Source organism: Eptesicus fuscus, chromosome 10 (genome assembly GCF_027574615.1).
Source record: "Eptesicus fuscus isolate TK198812 chromosome 10, DD_ASM_mEF_20220401, whole genome shotgun sequence".
Classification (NCBI taxonomy): Eukaryota; Metazoa; Chordata; class Mammalia; order Chiroptera; family Vespertilionidae; genus Eptesicus; species Eptesicus fuscus.
This window is the reverse complement of record NC_072482.1, coordinates 85,769,453-85,790,995: the sequence shown is the minus strand read 5'-3', so window position 1 is coordinate 85,790,995 and position 21,543 is coordinate 85,769,453. Positions and strand designations below refer to the sequence as shown.

General features: G+C 45.4%; 1 long non-coding RNA gene across 2 annotated transcripts; it reads left to right on the top strand.

Annotated features, from left to right (window-relative positions):
- The first annotated feature begins 938 nt into the window (after positions 1-938).
- Positions 939-19,592, top strand: LOC129150633 (uncharacterized). Of its 2 annotated transcripts, none has more exons than XR_008557354.1 (3): positions 939-1,034; positions 18,600-18,714; positions 19,329-19,592. It is a non-coding gene; the product is annotated as an uncharacterized LOC129150633 (long non-coding RNA). The 2 variants fall into 2 exon arrangements; XR_008557355.1 differs by having other exon boundaries at positions 939-1,046.
- The last annotated feature ends 1,951 nt before the right edge of the window (positions 19,593-21,543 follow it).

The window sequence follows — 21,543 nt, the reverse complement described above, 5'->3', positions numbered from 1 at the left end:
TGTGTACGGAGGGCCCTCATACACTTTTATAGCCTAATCTACTCAATCATAAAACACAATCTTGTATTATGTTTTATGTTATAGATATATTTCAACCTAGAAAAACAGTAGTATATTGGGAGATGAGGTGGAAGAAGTTATAGAGGTAAATCTATCCTTTTAAAATTTATTCTCAAAGCAGCATTTGGAAGGGAGGTTATGTGAGGGAGAACAATATAATAATTTATACTGACTCTTACATATAAATTAATAAAATTCCATTTCTAGCTAACTTGATTACACAATCATGCATTGCTTAATGATAGGGATACATTCTGTGAAATGTGTCATCAGATGGTTGTGTCATTGTGCAAACATCATAGAGTGCATTTATACAAACCTAGATAGCATAGCCTACTAAACACCAGGCGTCCTCAAACTACGGCACGCGGGCCACATGTGGGTGTTTTTGCCATTTTGTTTTTTTACTTCAAAATAAGATATATGCAGTGTGCATAGGAATTTGTTCATAGTTTTTTTTAAACTATAGTCTGGCCCTCCAACAGTCTGAGGGACAGTGAACTGGCCCCCTGTTTAAAAAGTTTGAGGACCCCTGAGTCCTAGGCCATGTGGTATAGTCTATTGCTCTTAGGCTATAAGCCTGTATAGCATGCTACTATACTGAATACTGTAGGCAATTATAACACAAAGGAAAGTAGTTTTGTATCTACATATATCTAAACATAGCAAAGATACAGTAAAAATAGGGTATCCTATATAATACTAGTAAAAGGCTAATGTGCAAATTGTTCCCTCCACCGGGAGTTAGACTGGGAGTTCAACCAGGAGTTTGACCAGGGGGTGGGGCCGGCCGGCCAAATGCCTGCAGTCCCCCCCCGCCCCCCTGCCAGCCTGCCCAATTGGCCCTTATAGGGAGCGGGCCGGATGGACACCACCCATGCACCAGTTTGTGTACTGGGCCTCTAGAAAAAGATAAAAATGGTACACCTGTTTGAGCACTTATGAATGGGCTTGCAGGACTGGAAGTTGCTCTGGTGAGTCATTGAGTAAGTGAATGTGGAGGCCTAGGACATTACTGGACACAACTGTAGACTTTCTAAACACTATACACTTAGGCTACATTAAATTTATAAAATATATTCTTCTTTCTTCTATAATAAATTAACCTTAGGTTACTATAAATTTATTTTATAAACTATTAAATTTTTAAAATAATTTTTGATTCTGTTGTAATAACACCACTTAAATTGCAAATCTGTACAAAAAATACTTTTGTCTTTTTAATTCCTATTTTGAAAGCTTTTTTCTATTTTTAATTGGTTTAACTTTATAAACTTTTTTTAATTAAAAACTAGGACCCAAACACAGTAACCTAGGCCAGTGGTCGGCAAACTCATTAGTCAACAGAGCCAAATATCAACAGTACAACGATTGAAATTTCTTTTGAGAGCCAAGTTTTTTAAACTTAAACTTCTTCTAATGCCACTTCTTCAAAATAGACTCGCCCAGGCCGTGGTATTTTGTGGAGGAGCCACACTCAAGGGGCCAAAGAGCCGCATGTGGCTCGCGAGCCTCGGTTTGCCGACCACTGACCTAGGCCTACACAGGGTTAGGATCACCAGTATCACTGTCTTTAACTTTTACATCTTGTCCCAGGTCTTCATGGGCAATATATGCACAGAGCTGTCATCTCCTATGATAACAATTCCTTCTTCTGGAACGCCTCCTGCCTGAGGCTCTTCTAGAGATGTCCCTCTTTTCAGGAATATGTCTATGATGGTTTGCTTATTTTTTATTTTATTATTATCATAGATTTGCTTGGAAGCAGATAATGTACCATGAACATTCCTCTCTACCGATGAAAACCTTTCAGTGTTGGGGTCCATGTTTTTAAACTTTTTAAGGAGCTTGTTGAGGTCTGCTAAACCCTTCACAGTGAATGTCCTTAGTTCCTTTTCTTGTCTTGCAGTTTCCTTTCCTCTTGCCTCTTCTTCAGCTGTATGTTCCCGTTTCAGTTCCAACAACTCATTAGTCAGTCCCTCTGGAACTACCTCTAGGAGCTCCTCACCCAGGTTAAAGTTGTTTGCTGTCTCAATGACAGCCATGTTGGTTTTTGCAACCTCCTCATCCTTGGCAAATGCTTTGAAGTCATGGGTGAACTGTTTGAATGCCTTCTCCCAGATGCCATTTATACACTCCTTGGTGACATCAGCTCAAGCCCAAGCGAGGTTCTTGATGCAGTCATAGATGTAATGCTTTCAGAACTGCATCAGTGTCTTCGTCAGTTGCAGGAAGCCTGAGCAAAAGTCCTTCTCAGGTGGTAGTCCTTCTCAGGTTTAGGCTGCTTTAGCTCCTTGATCCCTTGGTTGGATCAAAGAGGTGGTGTTTGGAAGGAGAAACACCACTTTGCTATTCAGATGAAGATCCCTAATAGAAGGAGGATGTCTGGGAGCATTATTAACAATAACCTAGATCTTGAAAGTTATGTTATTCTCCATTTCACTGGCATAGCAATTCAGGAGGCATTTTGAAAGAAGAGCTGGGTCATCCATGCCTTCCTATTGCTCCTGGAATACCCTGGCAGCGTGTGGTGGCTGATATGCTTGAAGTCCCAAGATTCTCACTGTGCCAGATCACAAAGGGCTTCAATTTGTAGCCTGCAATATCACCCCCAAGCATGACTGTTATTCTGTCCTTAATCACCTTGAAACCTGGCATTGACTAGGTTCTTCTTATAGATAAGAAGAAGTCCTTTCAGGCATCTATTTCCAGAACAGGGAGGCTTCATCCATATTGAACATCTGCTCTGGCAAGCAACTTTCTTCCACAATCAGCTTACCTAGAGTTTCCAAAAATTCTTTGGCTGCTTTCAGGTCAGCACTTGCAGACTCACTACTCGCTTTCACATTATGTGATGAATAACAATTCCAGGGCTAGCAGCAAATTCGATACCATAGTCAGTTTCAGGCTTTTCTTTTAGCGTTGCACACAAACTTTTTGTTTTGGCCGTGATTATAGTGGTGCTGAGAGAGACACACTGCTGTATCTTGTCCTCAGTCCTGGTTATTAGAAGCTTCTCCATGTCTGATGTAGGCCCTTCTCAAAATTTTGCTAGTCTCGTTGTCTTCAATGCAGCAGATCCTTTAACAGTTTCTGTCATTTGGTTCTTGTCCTTTAGATGGTAGATATGGTGGAATAGGGTGTGCCTGACTGGCAAGCAATAACCATCACCGAGTTTCACTTTTGTAGTCTTTAATCACTTTTAATTTCACTTCCAGGTCAGTCACTAGATGTGATCTCTTACTGGCAACATTAGCAGTAGATTTTGTATGCTTAAGGGCCATGATAAACAAAACAGCTCAAGATTAAATCAAGCACAAGGGAAATGATTCGATCAAGAGAGGAGGTAAACAAGAGATGTATAAGGCTGCTGCGGGCGTAACAGGGCATAGTGTTTCTCAGCAAACTTCTTTATAAGTAGAAAGAGTACACTCGAAAATAATGCTAAAATGTATAGTAAAAACAAGCCAGAACAGCTGTTTATTTATCATTATCAAGTATTGTGTACTGTATATAACTGTATGGGCTATCCTTTTATACAACCACCAGCACAGTATGTTTCTTCACACCAGCATCACCACAGACACAGGAGTAATGCATTGCCCTATGATGGGGCAATGGGGTGACATCACTAGGAAATAGGAATTTTTCAGCTTCATTGTAATCCATGGGACCACCATTGTCTATGTGGTTCTTCATTGACTCAAATTCATTATGGGGCACATGACTGCAGTATATCCTTTCCTATGTAATCACGTCCCATTTTGAGAATAAAATTTTAAAAAGTTTTTTTTCCATAAAAGTATTCCATTAATATTATTTTCTGTTTTGAAACAGCAAATGCCGAATTTTGTGTAGATTTTAAAAATAAATATTTTTATTTATTTCAGAGAGGAAGGGAGAGGGAGAGAGAGATAGAAACATCAATGATCGATCCCACAACCCAGGCATGTGCCCCGAATCGAACCATGACCTCCTGGTTTATAGGTCGATGATCAAGCACTGAGCCACACTGGTTTGGCAGTTTTCTATAGACTTTAATGGTACTGAGTATCAGAATATATTTTTCTCTCAGACTGATAGATGCCAGAGGGGTGGGGGTTGAGGGGCTGAGTGAAAAAGGTGAAGGGATTAAGAAGTACAAATTGGTAGTCACAAAATAGTCACGGGGGTATAAAGTACAGCATAGGGAATACAGTCAATAATATTGTAATAACTATGTATGGCCAGGTGGGTATTTAAATATTGGGGGGAGGGCACATTATAAAAGTATATGATTGTATAACTGCTATGCTGTACACATGAAACTAATCTATACTAATAATAGAGTAATATGCTAATTAGACTGGGAGACTTTCTGGACAAAGACATGGCGGCGGGGCTGAGGCAGAGGTGGTTAGGGGTGATCAGGCCAGGAGGAGAGGGCAGTTGGGGGTGATCAGGCTGGCAGGGGGGCAGTTGGGGGCAAGCAGGCTGACAGGGGGTCCAGTTGGGGGCAAGCAGGATGGCAGGGGGGTAGTTGGGGGTGAGCAGGCCTGCAAGGGGGGCAGTTGGGGGTGAGCAGGCCAGCAACGGGGGGAAGTTGGGGCATTAGGCAGGCAGGCAGGCAGGTGAGTGGTTAGGAGTCAGTGGTCCTGGATTGGAGAGGGATGTCCAATCCTGCGGGATCGGGCCTAAACCAGCAGTCAGACATCCCCTGAGGGGTCCCAGATTGGAGAGGGTGCAGGCCAGGCTGAGGGACACCCCCCCACCCTGTGCACAAATTTCATGCACCAGGCCACTAGTACAAAATAATACTGAATGTAAACTATAATTGAAAAATAAAAAGTATATATTTCTCTCACAATAAACAATACACTTACACTGCTTGCCAGAAGAATCAATTTTAGTTCTTTGCCTGCCCCTATCTGATAAATATTTTTCTCCTATCAGCCTATGGTTGCAAATGAAATACAATTTGCAATAAGTTAGTTGGCGGCAAACCCTGGTCACACCTCCTGGGCTGGCTTGGCCAGAGGACGGCAGCTCTGGTTGATCATTAAAATTGTCAGCTGGCAGTGCAACAGCTGCCTGGATCCCAGTGTCAAAAGCTCCTCCACTCCAAACCTACATTTTAGAAGAGAAAGGTTTCCCAATTGTGAATGCAGCTTCTCATTCATTTCCAAATTTCCTCTCTTATTTATTCAATCTCTGATTTTTTCACACAGTAGCCACTCCTCATTGCGCCCTGCCTATCCCACCCAGTGAGATGGATTACCGCTCTCTTTTCCTTGGAATGGGGATGTAGCCCTCTAATGTTCTGTAGCATAGGGATCCATTAGTTCCTACCAATTGCTGGGAGTTGGCACTTGACGTGGAATCTATTTTCTACCTTGGCTTTAAGTAATACCTTTCAGAAGCATTAGATTACAATTAAATTTTCCCTAGGTAATCAGAAGCTTAGAGGATGGGTTGGACTAGGATTTATATGATCACATAAAACAACTGATGTCAGGTGAGGATAGAAATAAGCCCCTTCTATGGGGCTCTGTGATCACTATCCCAGGAAATGACTGTGACATCTCCCAACAGTGCTGGTGTCCTTAGGGAGAAATGTGGAATCTCCACCAAAGGCCACAGAGAGGTGGCAGGGGAGCGGGGGTGGGGGGTGGGTGAGGGTGGGGCTGCGGGGTGGGGGGGGAGGCGAGGGGAAGGGGAGTCAGGGACAAATGCAACATGGATGAAGTAGAGGAACTGAGGGTGTTGGCAACTGAATCCTCCTTGTTCTATCTCAGTTAATACAGCTAAGATTTGGAGATTGTTCTGAATTAATCAACAGAGCTAAGCCAAAGGGAAAAAAGTGAACTTGGTTGGCTGAGCCACTAAAGGTGGTTTAAGTGGCTCAAATTGGTGGCTTGGGTGGTTGAACCACTAAAGTTTTATGAGAGTGCAATACACAGCTGACAACAGAGAAGCTAAGCACCAACATAATTTACTTCCATTGAGCAAAGTGTTTGCTCCAGGTCAGGCCCGGGCTGGAAGACAGTGTGAAGACAGCAGGAGTGACGGGCCCCAAATGACCTGCTTCGTAAGAAGGGACAGTTAATTACAAATGCTCCCTTCATTGTAATCAACACCTAGAGTTGGAAAGAGCAGGGACCAAGGGCTAACGCTGGCAATAAAGACAGGCTTTGCTCATAAGTATTACTGGTCTGAGACTTCTCACGAAGTTGAAGAACTGGGTCATGACAAATACTGTTTCACTGTGGTTGTTTATGTTCCATTATGGCTATTTTTGTGTGACCAATGGATGATAATCTTATCTGAGTTTTGAGAAACAGTAAATTCTCAGGAGGAAGCATGAGTTCAAAGGAGAAAGCTTGGCAAAGTGTTTAGGTTATAAGTAAACTCTACGAATTGGTTGTTGCCAAGTGCAGTCTACAGCCTGATTCCTATACAGGCTTCTCAGTGTGAGTTTTCATTTATCCTGGATCATTTTACTAATTTATTCTGAATTATCTTAATTGATTAAAAATGTTAGACAGATAATTTATATTTCCACTTCTGACAGTGTGGTAGGTTGAGGGAGGTGGTGTATATATTTAGCTCTGAGCCAATAAGGTATTCCTCAAATCACTTAACCATGCCATTTTTGGGCAGGGGTACAAAACAGTGTTTCTAATGGAGTCCTTTTTATAAGTTCAGAATATTCTGTGAACAGCACTATATTACACTTCTCCTGTATCACAGTGAATCTTTTGTGTTCACAGATAAATTATTTTTGATTCTTCAAAAAATTGACTTTTCTCTTTGACAAACTAAAATCTTGGATAAATAGTTTGTATGTTTTTAAAGCCTTTCTTCTTTCCTTTCTTTCTATCTTCCATCTTTCCTTTCTTCACTGGTAACTGACACAAAAGTAAGGAAACTGAAGACCTCCTACACAGAAGTGAAAGAGGAATTCTGGAAGGCAGGATTAACTGCAATTTTTAAGATGTATAGTAAAATCATAGTAAAATAGCTTGCATTGCCATTAAAAGGCTGGCAGTAGTATAACTTCCAAATAGAGGAAGAAAAATGGATTCGGAAAAACAAAAACAAAACAAAGCAAGTCTTAATCAATCTAAAAAAAGGAAGAAAGCTAAGAGAGAGAGAGGTAAAAGAAACAGAGAAGACAAGAGAAAAAAGAAACAGTAAGCCAAATAGAAAACACATGATACAGTGCTAAAGAAAAATGCAAATACATAAATAATCACAATAATCTTTTAAAGGCAAATCTTGGCAAACTAAATAAAACCCTGCAGTATGCTCTCTATATGAGAAATACATAAACATAGAAACACAAAAAAGATAGAAAGCCAAAGGATTGGGAAGATATCCAGGCAACATCTAAATGAAAACTGGTATAAGTAAAATCATACTAGACAAAACATAATTTAAGGATCACATTATGATGGTAAAAGTTAAATTCCATCAGGATGATATAACAAATCAAAACTTGTATGTATTTTAATGAAGTCTCAAAACACATAAAGCAAAGATGGACAGAACTTTAAAGATGAATTAATAAATCTATAAGTATAGTGGGAAATAGTAAATATCTCTCATAGTAAATGATAGATAAAGCAGATAAAAATATGTGTTAGGGTACAGAAGATTTAAAGAGCAAACTCAGCAAAGTATACACCTTTCTTTGAAGAACCCATGAAACATGAAAATTGACATTGTGCTATGTCATAATCGCTTCCACTCTGTATAAAGCCTCAGGTCAAAGGACTGGTATCATCTAGATCACCACTCTAATTAGTTTAGAGAGCCTATATGCAACTGGCTTAGAAATCTTGAAACGTAACAAGAAAATGCTATACATTTAGAAATTTTTAAAAAATCATACATGTCTAAAGGTTAAAGAAAACAATTAATGAAGATCAGAAAATATTAAAATATAAACAATTATAAAAATACTACCCATTAAATCTTCTAGGGATTCAAATCAAATGATACTTAGAGAAAATTTATATTAGAAAAGAAGAAAAGCTCAAAATTGATGAAGTAAGCATCTAACTTAAGAAGTTAGAAAAATAAAGTAAAAGAAAGAAAAAATGCAATCTGAGCAGAAATTAATAAAATATAAAACAAACATACAATAGAGAGGATCAGCTTAGACCAAAGTTGAGTCTTTGGAAAAACTTTAAGAGCAAACTTCTGGGAAAGTTAAGGAAAAAAGAGAGAGTACTCTAAAATAAACAATATCATGAATGAAGAGGGATATAACTAAAGATGTCCAAGGGTCATTATTTAAAAAGTCATAACCAATGGACACAGACTCTGGGGCGGTAGGGGCTTGTCACCAGAGGTGGGAGTGGCCGGGGGGGGGGGGGGCGGGTTCAATCGGGGAAAAAGAAGACATGTAATGCTTTAAACAAGAAAATAAATAAATAAATAAATAAATAGTCAATAAGTGTTAAACCTAGATGAAATGAATAAATACTTTAAAAATATAACTTGCTAAACTTATCTTGAGAAGAAATAGAGAATTTGAATAGTCCATTAATGGAATAAAAGTAGTAGTTAAAAATCCTTACACAAAGAAATTTTGACTTTCAAAATTCCAAACAAACCCTTTTGGAGAATAGAAACTGAAGGACTACTCCTCAATTTATGTTATGAAGCCAATATTACTCTGATGCCAAATCTAGACAAGGACAAGGACATTGCAAGCAAAACCACAAACCAAAAGCATAAAAGAGTTCACCTTCATCCATGACCATAGACACAAAATCACATTAGCAAATTGAACCTGAAAAAATACAAAAGATACTACATTATGATCAAATTGCATTAATTCCACAAATGCAGTGTTGGTTTACTTTTAATTTGTTTAAACTCCATAAACAAATTAAAAGAGAAAAATCGTGTGATTATTCCAACAGATGAAGGAAAAACATTAGAAGAAGTCATTCATTCAGATCAGAGAAAGTCTTGGTTGACTGATAACAGTTATTGTCACAGCTGGGGTTCCTCAGGAAGAAGACTTTCAGATAAGGATGAACAGGCCAGAGGTTTATCAGGGAGTCTTCCTGGTGTCAGCACCTTGGATTGGAAGGAAGAAGCAGGATTGGGCAGAGGGACTTCAGTGTAGCTCAGGGAAAGCCTCAGGCAAAACCCTAAAGGGACCTCCAGTATGAGGCTGGCCTGTCCGACCTGGGGTGAGTAGGCTGGGCCTCAGTAATCTGCCAGGGGTTTGTCAGGCTCCGTGGAAAGCCCTGCCTCTGCTCCTCCTGGACTGAGAAACCGTGCTTCAAGCCAGGGGCCCCGTCTCCCATTCCGTGCGCCAGGCTGGCTTGCCTGCGTGCCAGCTGGCTTGTCCCAGTCTATTACTTCTCTGCCGTTCAGCTGGACAGTCATCACTGCTCCCTCCAGTCTTGCTAGTGTCTCCTGGGTTTCAGACACCCCGGCAGGAATTACTTCGAGAGGCTACGTGGAATCGTGGAAAGATGTTGGAAAGCAGAACACCTGTGTTCTCTTCCTAGCTCCAGCACAACAAGCGGTGTGACTTTAGGGAAATCACTGAGCTTCAGCATGTTCATATGCCGCAAATGTGTATTACTTTCTTACAAGTTTTGGGCTAGGTGTTGAGAAGTCAGTGATACATGCTATGGTGGATGGTGGATGGTGGTGGTTAGAAAGCGGGGGGGGGGGGGGGGGCGGGGCAGGGAGCCTTCAACTCACCTGGTAGTGCAGGTCTTTCCAGAGGAAATGACCTTTGATAAGAGAAATGACAGCAGGGGTTACCTAGGAGAAATAGGGGCGGAAACACATTCAAGACAAAGGGAACAACATGTGCACAGCCCTGACGTAGGAGGGACTTAGCACCTTGAGCTTCCGGTTGGATCAAAGAGAGGCATGGGAAGAGGGATCCACGAGGAGGCTAGGCAGGAAGGCAGGGGCAGGAGCATGTCCGTGTCCCAGGCCCAGTGGTGGGAGGAGGAGAGAAACAAGCTCCCAGATGTTTTCAGAAGCTCACTCCCACTGGAATGTGGAGATGACTGGCGAGGAGGAGAGGTGGCTATGGCGAGCTCAGTGAAGTGGCCAGGGCGGACAGTGGTTTGGAACAGGATGGGGAGAGTAGAGGTAGACAGACATGTTAGTCATTTCCAACCAGGGTGACAATGCCTGCAGATGGCGTTACATCGACCTGGTTGGCCCAGAGGGTCATTTACTGGGCACGGCACTCATTCAACAACGTTTATGGAACCAGACACCTCTCCAGGTGCTGCAGACAGAGCAGCGAACAAAACACAGAGCCCACTCGGAACGCTCGCCTTCTAGCAAAATGGTTTAACTAGTACATTCTAGCAGGGAGGATCAAACGAGATCTGTAAGCTACCCAGATGTGAAGGGTTGCTTCGGAGTCACGAGTTCACTTATCTCTAGAGAACACTGTTTCCGACGTCCTCCCTGTACGAACCCCCTGTGGCTGCTGTAACAAATGACCACACACGTCGTGGTTTAAAAGACTACAAGCCCGTTACCTTGAGATTTGCAGGTCAGAAGTGCGAAATGGGTCTCCCTGGGCTAAAGGCAGGTGCTGGCAGGGCGGCACTCCTCCGCAGGCCCGCGGGGAAAACTGTGTCCTTGTTGTTTTTCCAGCCCCTAGAGGCCCCTGGCATCTTTGGCTCATGGCTCTCGCGTGGTCAAAGCAGCAATGCTAGGATAGCCTTTCTCACATCCTCTCACGCTGAACTTGCTCTCCTTCCTCTCTCCTTCACGCATAAGGATTCTCGTGATTACATTGGCCCCACCTGGAAAATCCCGCAAACTCTCCATCTGCAGATCCTCTACCTCATCACATCGCAGAGCCCCTTTGCCGTGTAGCACACGCACAGGTCCCGGGGCTGGGACGTGGACGGGCATGAATCTGCCTGCCACACTCCCAGGTGCAGCGTTAGCAGGTCTGATCGTGCAACGGAATCAAGTTTTCTCTCCTCTCCTTGTGGATTTGTTCCCTGTGTGCTACTGAGCAGTAAAGGGACTGAAACACAGGGACAACCAGAGCTGAGTCAGTCTCTTTTTTCTGGGTCTGAGTGGTTTTAAGAGAACCCCAGAGAGCTTCTTGATGAAAGGGCCAAGTGTCAAAAACACAGGGCTCTCCCAGGCTGTGGGGGGAAGCCCTCAGAGGCCTGCTTCTGGTTGTCACAGCTGACTCGCTGCTCTCAGAATAGAGATTTCCAGTATCTGGAAATCTGTAACTGTGAGCGCTCTGTTGAGGAAGATTTCCTACCTACTAGTGGGGGAAAAGAAAAAGATACATAGAGGATATTTCCTGAGCCCTGGTTGGACGGCTCAGTTGGTTGGAGGGTCATCCCTTGCACCAAAGAGTTGCAGGTTCGATTCCCAGTCAGAGCACATACCTAGGTAGTGGGTTCGATCCCTGGTTGGGGCATGTCCGGGAGACAACTGATCGATGTTTTCCTCTCACATTGATGTTATCTCTCTCTCTCTTTCTTCTCTTTTTAAAAATCAATACACATATGCTTGAGTAAGGATAAAAAAAAAAGAATATCTCCTGACACATTCTATAGCACAGAGGCAGGAAACAATTCAGGCAGATAAGAGAAGATTTGGAACTTTATCCTTTTTGGAGGGGGGAGATTTATGCATGTCCTTAAAGTATTAAACTTTCTTACAATGCTGCTATTAAACTATGAGAAAAGCTACCACTGGGGGTTTTAGTGACCCATTTAAAACGAAATTAATTAGCATTTCATTGTCAGAGACCAGCTGCAGCTTAATAGATCTCTCCTGTGGCCGCTCTAGAGGAGCAGCTCTGAGAAGGAATAAAGGACTGTGTTCAAGTTCTCTTTCTACCTTCAAGCAGATGACTGGGGTTTCCTGAAATGGCCAACCACTCACAGCAGGTGAAATGTGCTCCCTTCCGATGCCCCATCCTGTGAGATGTGTGGGAAGTCTGCGTGGCTGCAGTGTCCCGCTGGCTCCTCCGCCCTCCACACCTGCCCTTCACTGGGACCACCAAGGCCCCGTGAGCGAGGGCCTGAAGGCCTGGCCGCGCAGGGTGGTTTAAAATATGTGAGCGATGCCCGGCTGGTGTGGCTCAATGGTTGAGCGTCAACCTATGACCCAGGAGGTCACTTTGATTCCTGGTCAGGGCACATGCCCAGGTTGCAGGCTCCATCCCCAGTGTGGGGTGTGCAGGAGGCAGCCGATCCATGATTCTCTCTCGTCATTGATGTTCCTATCTCTTTCCCCTGCTCCCTTCCTCTCTGAAATCAATCCTACCTAATAATAGACAAATATGCAAATTGACCACACCTTCGCTATGCCAAGCCACGCCCACCAGCCAAGCCACGCCCACCAACCAATCAGGACGAGTATGCAAATTATCCCAACAAAGATGGCGGCTAATTTGCATATCAAGACAGCTTAGAAAGAAGCCAAGAGATGCTGAAGGGAGCAAAGCTGCGGAGAAGCAAGCAAGCCGGGGGGGGGGGGGGAGCGGTGGGGGGGTGGAGGCGGGGCCGGGGGAGAATGAAGGAGAGCGGGGCGGGCTGGCGGAGAAGGCGGGCCAGGGGACAAGGGAGGAGAGCAGGTGGGGCGGGGTAGAGTACAGCAGGAAACCCTATTGCAGGATTTTTCCTGCAATGGGAACGCTAGTATAAATATATTTTGAAAACTAAAATGTGAGAGGAAGGCTGGGTACTAGGATGTTCAAGAAGGCAAGGCCGTGGTCTGAGAAATGGTGTAATCTGCCCTCATGAGTTGCCTCCCGTGTGACAGGGACCGGAGTGGACACTGTCCAGGTGAGCTGCGGAAGGGGCAGGAGGGTGACCTTTGTGGTCAGTGTCTTTATTGCTTACCATGTACCACGTGTCTCGTCAGATCTGCTTCTCCAGTGACAACGATTCTCCATGTCCCCTGGCCTGCTGAGAAGGTCCCTGGGTGAAGCAGCCAACCTTACTGTAGGTGGGGACGAACGGCCTCATCTTTGAAGGGAAAATGCATAAGAGGCACCCCATGCGCAATATCCACTTTCCTGGACTCACAGGCCCTTTCTTTCGTCCTTTCTCGGCCATTCTCAGAGCCCTGCTCTCGCTTTCCCTCAGTCCTACAATCAGCATCATCTCAGCTGCGCCTTTCAGCTGCTGCACCCCAGCGCCTGCAACCTGGTTCCCCTGCCTGAGTTCTCGCCACTGTAGTCTCAAGTCTCAAGGGCACTGGCCGAAAGACAGGGGCTGCTTCCACCAGAAATGGAGTCTCCTTTCTCACGCTGCACGCAGGAAACCGGGTGAACGGGGGTGGGGGGGTGGGGGTGGGATGGCGGGGCGGTGGAGGAGGGTAGGGCTCTCTTTCTCTTTCCCTTTCAGAATCCTGGCCTCAAAACCCTGCTAGGATTTGCATGCCCTACTTCATTGCGCATTGCGGTCTATAGCCGATGTCTTTCTATTAAAGCCAGAATCGATTCGCGAGGTAATAAATGGAAGAATCTTCCCCAGGCTTTCCAGCAAAATTACTTGTGCTATTAGTAGCAGTAAGCAGGCGTTTACAGCTGGAGATAAGCTTCTCTGAGGTTCTGTGTGTCGGGATGTGAGAGATCCAGGGCTGCTAGTGTGGCTGAGACCAGGAGGCAGGGCTGGAGGAAAATGTGGCCATTAGTGTCCCCGGTTCCTGGATGGGTTCCTGCGAGGAATTGCTCTTTAATTCTTTCCCTAGAAAGCCACAGCTCATTAAAACCAGCGAGACTGAGAGCGTGAAATAACAGCACTTAAACTCTGACTTTGCCTCAGGGTTTGGTGACCTGCCTAGTTAGAATGCCCTGGCGTTGACTTTATAGAACAGCTGCCTCTGTAAATAAATCACCAGGTGGCCCCGTCCAAGCCTCTGAGCAGTGTGTGTCACCTGGTCTGTCTGTCACTCCTCCCTCAGGCTGGAGGCAGGGTTGGCATCAACTGGAGAGGCCTGTTTGCAGAATTGCTGAGCTGCTGAACGTGGAGATCAGCAGGACGCCTTTCCATTAAGTCCACCTCCGGGCCCAAGAGCTGCAGATCCCAGGAGGAGGCTGTGCACAGATACCCAGCAGCATCTTTCTCAAGAGATGAACCTGGAAAATTTTTAAACGAAATCTTATGCTGTTATTATGGTTACTAGAGGCTCAATGCATGAAAATCGTGCAAGAGTAGGCCCTCGCGGCCCGGGCTGCCTCACACCCTGTCTCCTGTCCACTGGTTGTTCCAAAGGTCGTCTGGAAGGTCGTTCCACTGTCCTGTCTAATTAGCATATTAGCTCTTTATTATATAGGATTATAGTCTTCTCTTTTAAGGAATCACTTCATGAGTCCTTTTTAAACCCAAATAATCCTCCCTTAATTTTCTCTCTTCTGGAAGTGCTGATTTTCATATGTTGGAAGATGGTTATTCTTCTAGGGCTCATGGGTAAGTGAGCAGCAATATAGTTAAAGCGTTGAGCGTTAATCGTTTCTATTCCTAGTGCCAGTAAATCTGTTTTGTGTGTCCCAGTTTGGAGGATGCTATGGGGCATGTGGATGAACATCTGAAGACACTGCATGAGCAAGGCAGCCCTGGCCTCTCTGGGGTGTGGTATGTATGGAGGTGGTGACCACTGAATGGGCTCGGGAAGGACACAGTGACCTCACAGCCCTGACTCACTCCCCGAGAGAATCCTAGGCACGCCTTTTGTTTCTGCCTGTCCTCCTTGGACAGCGAGAATGCAAAGCAGCAGAGAAGGTATTCTTCAGAGACCCAAAGCAACAACAACAAAAATAGCATAAGGAGCCGACTTGATCTACTGAAGTCCACGCTTAATGTCCTTCCTTCTCCCAGGGATAAAAACGACATTGAACATTTAACAGTACACAGCGAATGCAGGCCCCGTTGGAACCAGAGGGACACTCAGTAAACAAGAATGGATTTAACACGGAAATAAACCCAGCAGCACAGGGGGGGGGGAAGTCCTTGCAGTCAGAAGACATGCAAGCTGAATGTCAGCTTCGCCATGATCGTTCCTTTCATCCAGTAATGATGCTTCAGCATTACAAAATGCATTCAATGCTTACAGACATCCTGGAGGGTGGGTGTGGGTTGAATATGTTTCCCTGGAAAGTAATTTAAGTCCTAATCCCAGCACCTGTGATGTGACCTTATTTGGAAAGAAAGTCTTTGTTGATGTAATCAGTGAGGTCATACTGGATTAGGATGGGCCTTAACCCAATGCTGGTGTCCTTGTAAAATGAGGACAATTTTTATGGATGTAATGATTTTAGAGAGGAAAGGAGAGGGAGAGAAAGAATCATTGATCGGCTGCCTCCTGTACTACCCCCATTGGAGATTGAGCCCACAACCCAGCATGTGCCTTGCCTGGGAATCAAACTGTGACCTCCTGGTTCATAGGTCAATGCTTAATTACTGAGCAACACTGATTGGGCTAAAATAAGGAAAGTTTAGACAGATATAGAGAGGAGAGTGCCATGTGAAGACACTGGGGAAGATGGCCATGTGGCGGCAGAGGCAGACGTTATAACCATGCAGCTGTAAGCCAGGGAGGCCGAGGACTGCTACCAACCCCCAGAAGCTCAGAGAGGCAGGGACAGATTCTGAGCTGCCAAGAAGGAGCCAGTCCTGCCAACACCTTGATTTTGGTCTTTTAGCCTCAAGATCTGAGAAAATACATGTCTACTGTTTTAAGCCACATAGTTCGCAGTACTTTCTGATAGCATCCTTAGGAACCTACTGGTGTGGGTATTACATTTTCATCTTATAGAAGAGAAGCACAGGCTTCAGAGATGTTAAGAAACTTGCTGAAGATGACAGAGCCAGTAGAAGGTTAACATCGAGACTTAAAAGCCAGAACTGTGACTTCAAATCCCAGGCCCTTCCCCCGACATGACCTCTGAAAACAGTTGGCTTAACGGTGAACAAAAAAGAGATGTGCAGCAATTTCATTTCTGGGTCTATACTCAAAACATTGGAAGCAGGGTCTCAGCGAGCAATTTGTATACCCACATTTATTGCAACATTATTCACAACTAGAGGCCCGGTGCATGAAATTCATGCATGGGGGCGGGGGGTGGGGGTATGTCCCTCAGCCCAGCCTGCACCCTCTCCAATCTGGGACCCCTCGAGGGATGTCCGATTGACCATTTAGGCCTGATCCCACTGGGATTGGGCCTACTCGGGCAGTCGGACATCCTTTCACAATCCAGGACTGCTGGCTCCCAACTGTTCGTCTGCCTGCCTGCCTGATTGCACCTAACTGCTTCTGCCTGCCAGCTTGATCACCCCCTAACCACTCCCCTGCCAGCCTGATCGATGCCTAACTGCTCCCCTGCCGGCCTGATTGCCCCTAATTGCCCTCCCCTGCCAGCCTGGTCACCCCTAACTGCCCTCCCCTGCAGGCCTGGTCCCCACAACTGCCCTCCCCTGCAGGCCTGGTCCCACAACTGCCCTCCCCTGCAGGCCTGGTCACCCCAAACTGCCCTCCCCTGCAGGCCTGATCACCCCCAACTGTCCTCCCCTGCAGGCCTGGTCCTCCCCAACTGCCCTCCTCTGCTGGCCCAGTCACTCTTAATTGCCCTCTCCTACTGGCCTGATCGCCCACAACTGCCCTCCCCTGCAGGCCATCTTGTGGTGGCCATCTTGTGTCCACTTGGGGGCAGCCATCTTTGACCACATGGGGGTGGCCATCTTGGGTGTCAGAGTGATGGTCAATTTGCATATTACTCTTTTATTAGATAGGAGGATGCCCCAAAGGTGAGAGCAACCCAAATGTTCTTCGCTGGGTGAATAGATAAACAAAATGTGGAATAGGCATGCAGTAGAATATTAACCAGCCTTGGAAAGGAAGGAATTCTGACACATGCTATAAGATAGATGAAAGTGGAGGCCATTTTGCTGATTGAAATAACCCAATCACAAGAAGACAGATACTGTATGATCCCTCTTATACGAGGTACCTAGAGTCGTCAATTCCCTAGAGACAGAAAGTACAATGGTGGTTGTTGGGCCTGGGAGGAGGGGGCAATGGGAAATTGTTATTTAATGGGTATAGAGTTCAGTTTTACAAGATGAGAAGAGTTCTTGGTTTTACAACCACATAAAAGAGTTCTTGGTTTTACAACAACATAAATGCACTTACTACTGAACTGTACACGTACAAACGGTTAAACAGCGAATTTTATGTGTATTTCCCACAATTTAAAGTCAAGCAGAGATGTGGCGGAGCTTGTTCCGATGGTGATGGCTGGTTGGCCTGGCCACGGGAAGGCAGTGGGATTGGAGAGGCTGGTTCCACATTCTGCCTGTCTGGGACCGGCTTCCTTTCCCGTGCCTTCCTCTGGTGGGGCCGGGAAGCCCACGCTGCCCTTCATGCCAACCCACACTCCCACACTCTGCCCTGTTACTCCAAACTGCTGTTCCCGGCACTTGGCTCAGGTTTTTAGCATCTGCCCCCCCCCCCCCCACCACACACCCCCCCCCCGCACCTCACCAGGACGTAGAGTGCTGTGTTTTCTCCGAAGGCTTGGGGCACACTCCTTTTCTTTGTTAGAATGAGTTGTAAACGCCAAGTGAATAGCAGTCTGGCTTCCTGTAAACCTGACTCATGGCAGTTGAAATGCCAGGAGAGCACTTTTGGTTGTGCTGCTCCCTGACTTTGCCAGCTTGTGGTGAGGATGAGAATCGGGAGGGTTCCCCCTATGGATTATTCCCCTCACTTCCAGAGCCATGCTCCTTGCTGGCCAGTTCCTGGATGGGACCTGAGAGCTGCGGCTCCCGGCTGCAGGGGGCGCTCATTCTACTGAGTTTAAGGGGTGCAAAGGCACATCACAGATATATGACCATCATAATGTTATGTGTTGGTTGTTCTCCATCTGGCCCTTCTCGATCCATTCTTGGCCCAACTAAAGATGACATAGTCAGTGTTCCCCTTGTCCTCCGGCTTCCAGTCGGGTTAATCCCCCGGGAGGCACTGGCAGGGGACATGAGGCAGGAAGAGAATGCACCCACAGAAATTGCTCCCTCTCTGCTGGCCCCTAGGCTGTGACCCACAATCTGCAGTGATCTTCCCAGAAAACCAATCCTCTCACCCACAGTAAACAGCCCAGAAACCCAGCCGGCCGTGAGTCAGGTTCACTGGAAGCCAGCCTGCCATTTCTAGTGACCGTGCAGGAAGCCAAACAAGAACTTCTGTAACAGACGATCCCCCATGGCCAGGACTTGATTAATGACCGACAATTTCCCTAATTTATGTCCCTGCTTCCAACTTGGGACCAACTAGAGAAAACCACTAACCAATTAAACAGGACGCCCAATTCTGGTTAATCCCCCCTACAGCTTCCCCAGGCCAAAGGTTCCCATCAGCACACACCCGCAGCCTTCTCCTTTTGCTCTGTAAAGCTGTCCCACTCCTCTGCCTGCCGGGATCCCTGAGAAAAGGAAACTGACGCTGGCTGACTCCCTTGCTTGAGCAACCGAAGAGTGAATAGCCCTTGCTGTTCTCATGTGCTTGGTCTTCGTTTATTTCCATAGAGCCCAGGACCTTCTTATCTCCCTGGTGTCCTGCCCAGTGATGAAGAGACCCAGACTCCAGGTTCTCCTCTGCGGACTGGATTCCCTTCCTCTGCTGGAGAGAAGTGAGTGGCCAGTGAGTGTCAGCAAGAGCACCTTCCCAGGGAAGGGCCAGGCCGGGCTTGCCTGAACTTCTGGCATTCATGAGTGAGACACATGGGGCACCTGAATTTTTTTTTAAAGTTTTAAAAAATATATATATTTTTGTTGATTTCAGAGAGGAAGGGGGAGGGAGAGAAAGAGAGAGAGAAACTTCAATGATGAGAGAGAATCATTGATTGGCTGCCTCCTGCATGTCTCCAACCTGGGATCCAGCCAGCAACCTGGGCATGTACCCTGACCAGGAATTGAACCATGACCTCCTGGTTCATAGGTTGACACTCAACCACTGAGCCACACCAGCCAGGTCTGAATTCTTTTAAGAGCCAGTGATCAGGCAAGATCATAACTAAAGTTTAACTCTGGTTCCTACTTTATTTTCCAGTCCCATCCACCCTATGAGGGTTGGGACCTATCCTTACTCTTGCCAATGAACCCAAGCCCACTAGTGTGGCCTGAATCCCCAGTGGACAGATTTCCTCTCTGCCAGCTGCCTGTCCCCATGCCAAGTCCAGCTGCCTGCAGTTCTCCTTGCCCCACCCCTGCTCTCCTCCAGGGATCTCAGCCCTTTCTTTCTCCCCCCTCCCCCAGCGCACACATACGGTTGCTGCCTGTATCAGATGCAGGACTGGCCAGCATCGTTCTTACAAGCTGCCCAACACAATCATATCTGAATCATTCAGTGTCTCTCCTCCAAGCTTGGCTCTAGCGGAATTTTTGAACAGATTGAGAAGTGACCACATGATGGCAGTATAAAGCTGTTGATGTACTCATAAAGTTGGCAAACTGCAGAGCTCCAGGGCGTCAAAATCTGCATTCTTCTGTTTTTGTGAATGTCAGAAAATAAAAATTGATAATGGTCAACAACCTCCAGAAAATCGTACTATGTTTTGCCAAGGACTCTTCCTAGTCAATGGCCATCAGTGTTTGACACTTGCCAACATCAACTCTCCTTCCTCCGCACACGTCCCCACTGCCCAAGGCCCTTGTCTCTTTGCACTCAGCACATGCACTGCCTGTCCTACATTGTCTGTTGGTTGCTATGAACCCAAAAATACGCACAGAGAGATTTAAGAAAGACGAAAATATCTTACCTAAGCAGGAGTGAAATGATTTCTCCTTTTGTTTTGGGACATCATTATGCTAAATAAATAGATGCATTTTCCCTTTCCACGTATATAGCTGGGCAAATCACATGTACAAATGAAAACTGCCCACATCTAGAAAAATCCCTCAGCTGCTCTAGTTGATTAGTCAGGATCATATTTAGCTAGCACAGGCAAGGTTGCCCGGGTAATCACACAAACATTTGATATTTTCACACACCTCTCCTGTCTGATTCAAACTCTTAGGAATTAAGGTTTGTTTGGGGCACACTCTTAAAAACAGCACTGGTGAGATTCACATGGATCTTATTTTTTCGTGTGACCAAATGATAACCTGATAGTCCCTGAGTTCTGTGTGAAAGGCAGCAAAGCACAGTGGGGAGCAATATACTTTCTGGGTCAAGATCGGGGAGGTGGTGACTCAAATCCTAGCTCAAGCCCTACTTTATTTCTGATCTTGACCAAATGTTCTCAGCTTCTTTGACCTTTAACTGGCTTATCTGTGAACTGGTGTAAAGAGTATTTGGCTCCTAGAGTTGTTTTTTTTGGGGGGAGGAGGAGTTAAATGAGATAATGCAAATATTCATACTAGGCACTCAATCAGTGGGTGCTAGTATTCCTGTGAGTAGATTGGATGATTGCAGAGCATAACCTGTGTCAAGCAACTGAAAGGTCAGGAAAATTCCTTACGCTCCTTTGGAAACCCCCAGTGATAATTAAGAGCATGATCTTTTGAGTCAAACTGTCTGGATCCAAACCCTGGATCTGCCATTTATGCAGTAAATGAATTCAGAAAAGGTAAGCAAAGCTTTCTAAGCCTCAGTGTCCAGCTTGAAACGGCAATAATCATAGCTCCCACTTCACCGTTGAGTATGAGATAATGCATATGCTATGGGTTGAACTGTGTCCCCTCCCTCCCCCAAAGATATTGAAGTTCTAATCCCCAGCACCTGGGAAGGTGAGCTTATTTAGTAATAGGGTTTTTGCAGATGGTCAAGTTAAGATGAGGTCATTAAGATGGGCCCTAAAACAATACAAATAGAAGAGAAAAATTGGACAGGGACACTCACACAGAGAGAATGCCATGTGAAGATGAAGGGAGAGATTCAAGTGATGTATCTACAAGTCAGGGAATGCCAAAGATGGCCATCAAACACCAGGAACTAGGAGAGAGGTATGGAACAGGTTCTTTCTCATAGCCCTCAGAAGGAAGCAACCCTGACGACACCTTGACCTCCAACTTCTAGCCTCCAGAACTGCGAGACAATGCATTTCTGTTAAGCCACCTAGTTTGTGGCACTTTGTTATGGCAGCCCAGGAAACTCAGACAGCATGGATGCACTGACCCAATGTTGGGCACCCAGTAAGCATCCAGTGAATGTTACATATTATTGCTGTTGCTGTGTGCTAGTGAGATTCCTCACCTTTTCTAACATCAGTTCCTCTGCACACGAATATTCCCATCTGGTTTTTCTTGCCTGGTTACTAGAACTCGCATTTTACTGTGGTGCCTAAACACGAGCAGAAAGCCATATACAAACACAGATTTCAATCACGCTGCTGATTAGATTAAAAAGAAAATGTAACCACCTTGGGCAGAGCATCACTAACTAGAAAGCACAGTGTATAAACGATGATTTTATACAAGATGAGGGTAGCACCAGACAAGTTCCATAATTAAATGTCAAGGTGTCCTCACA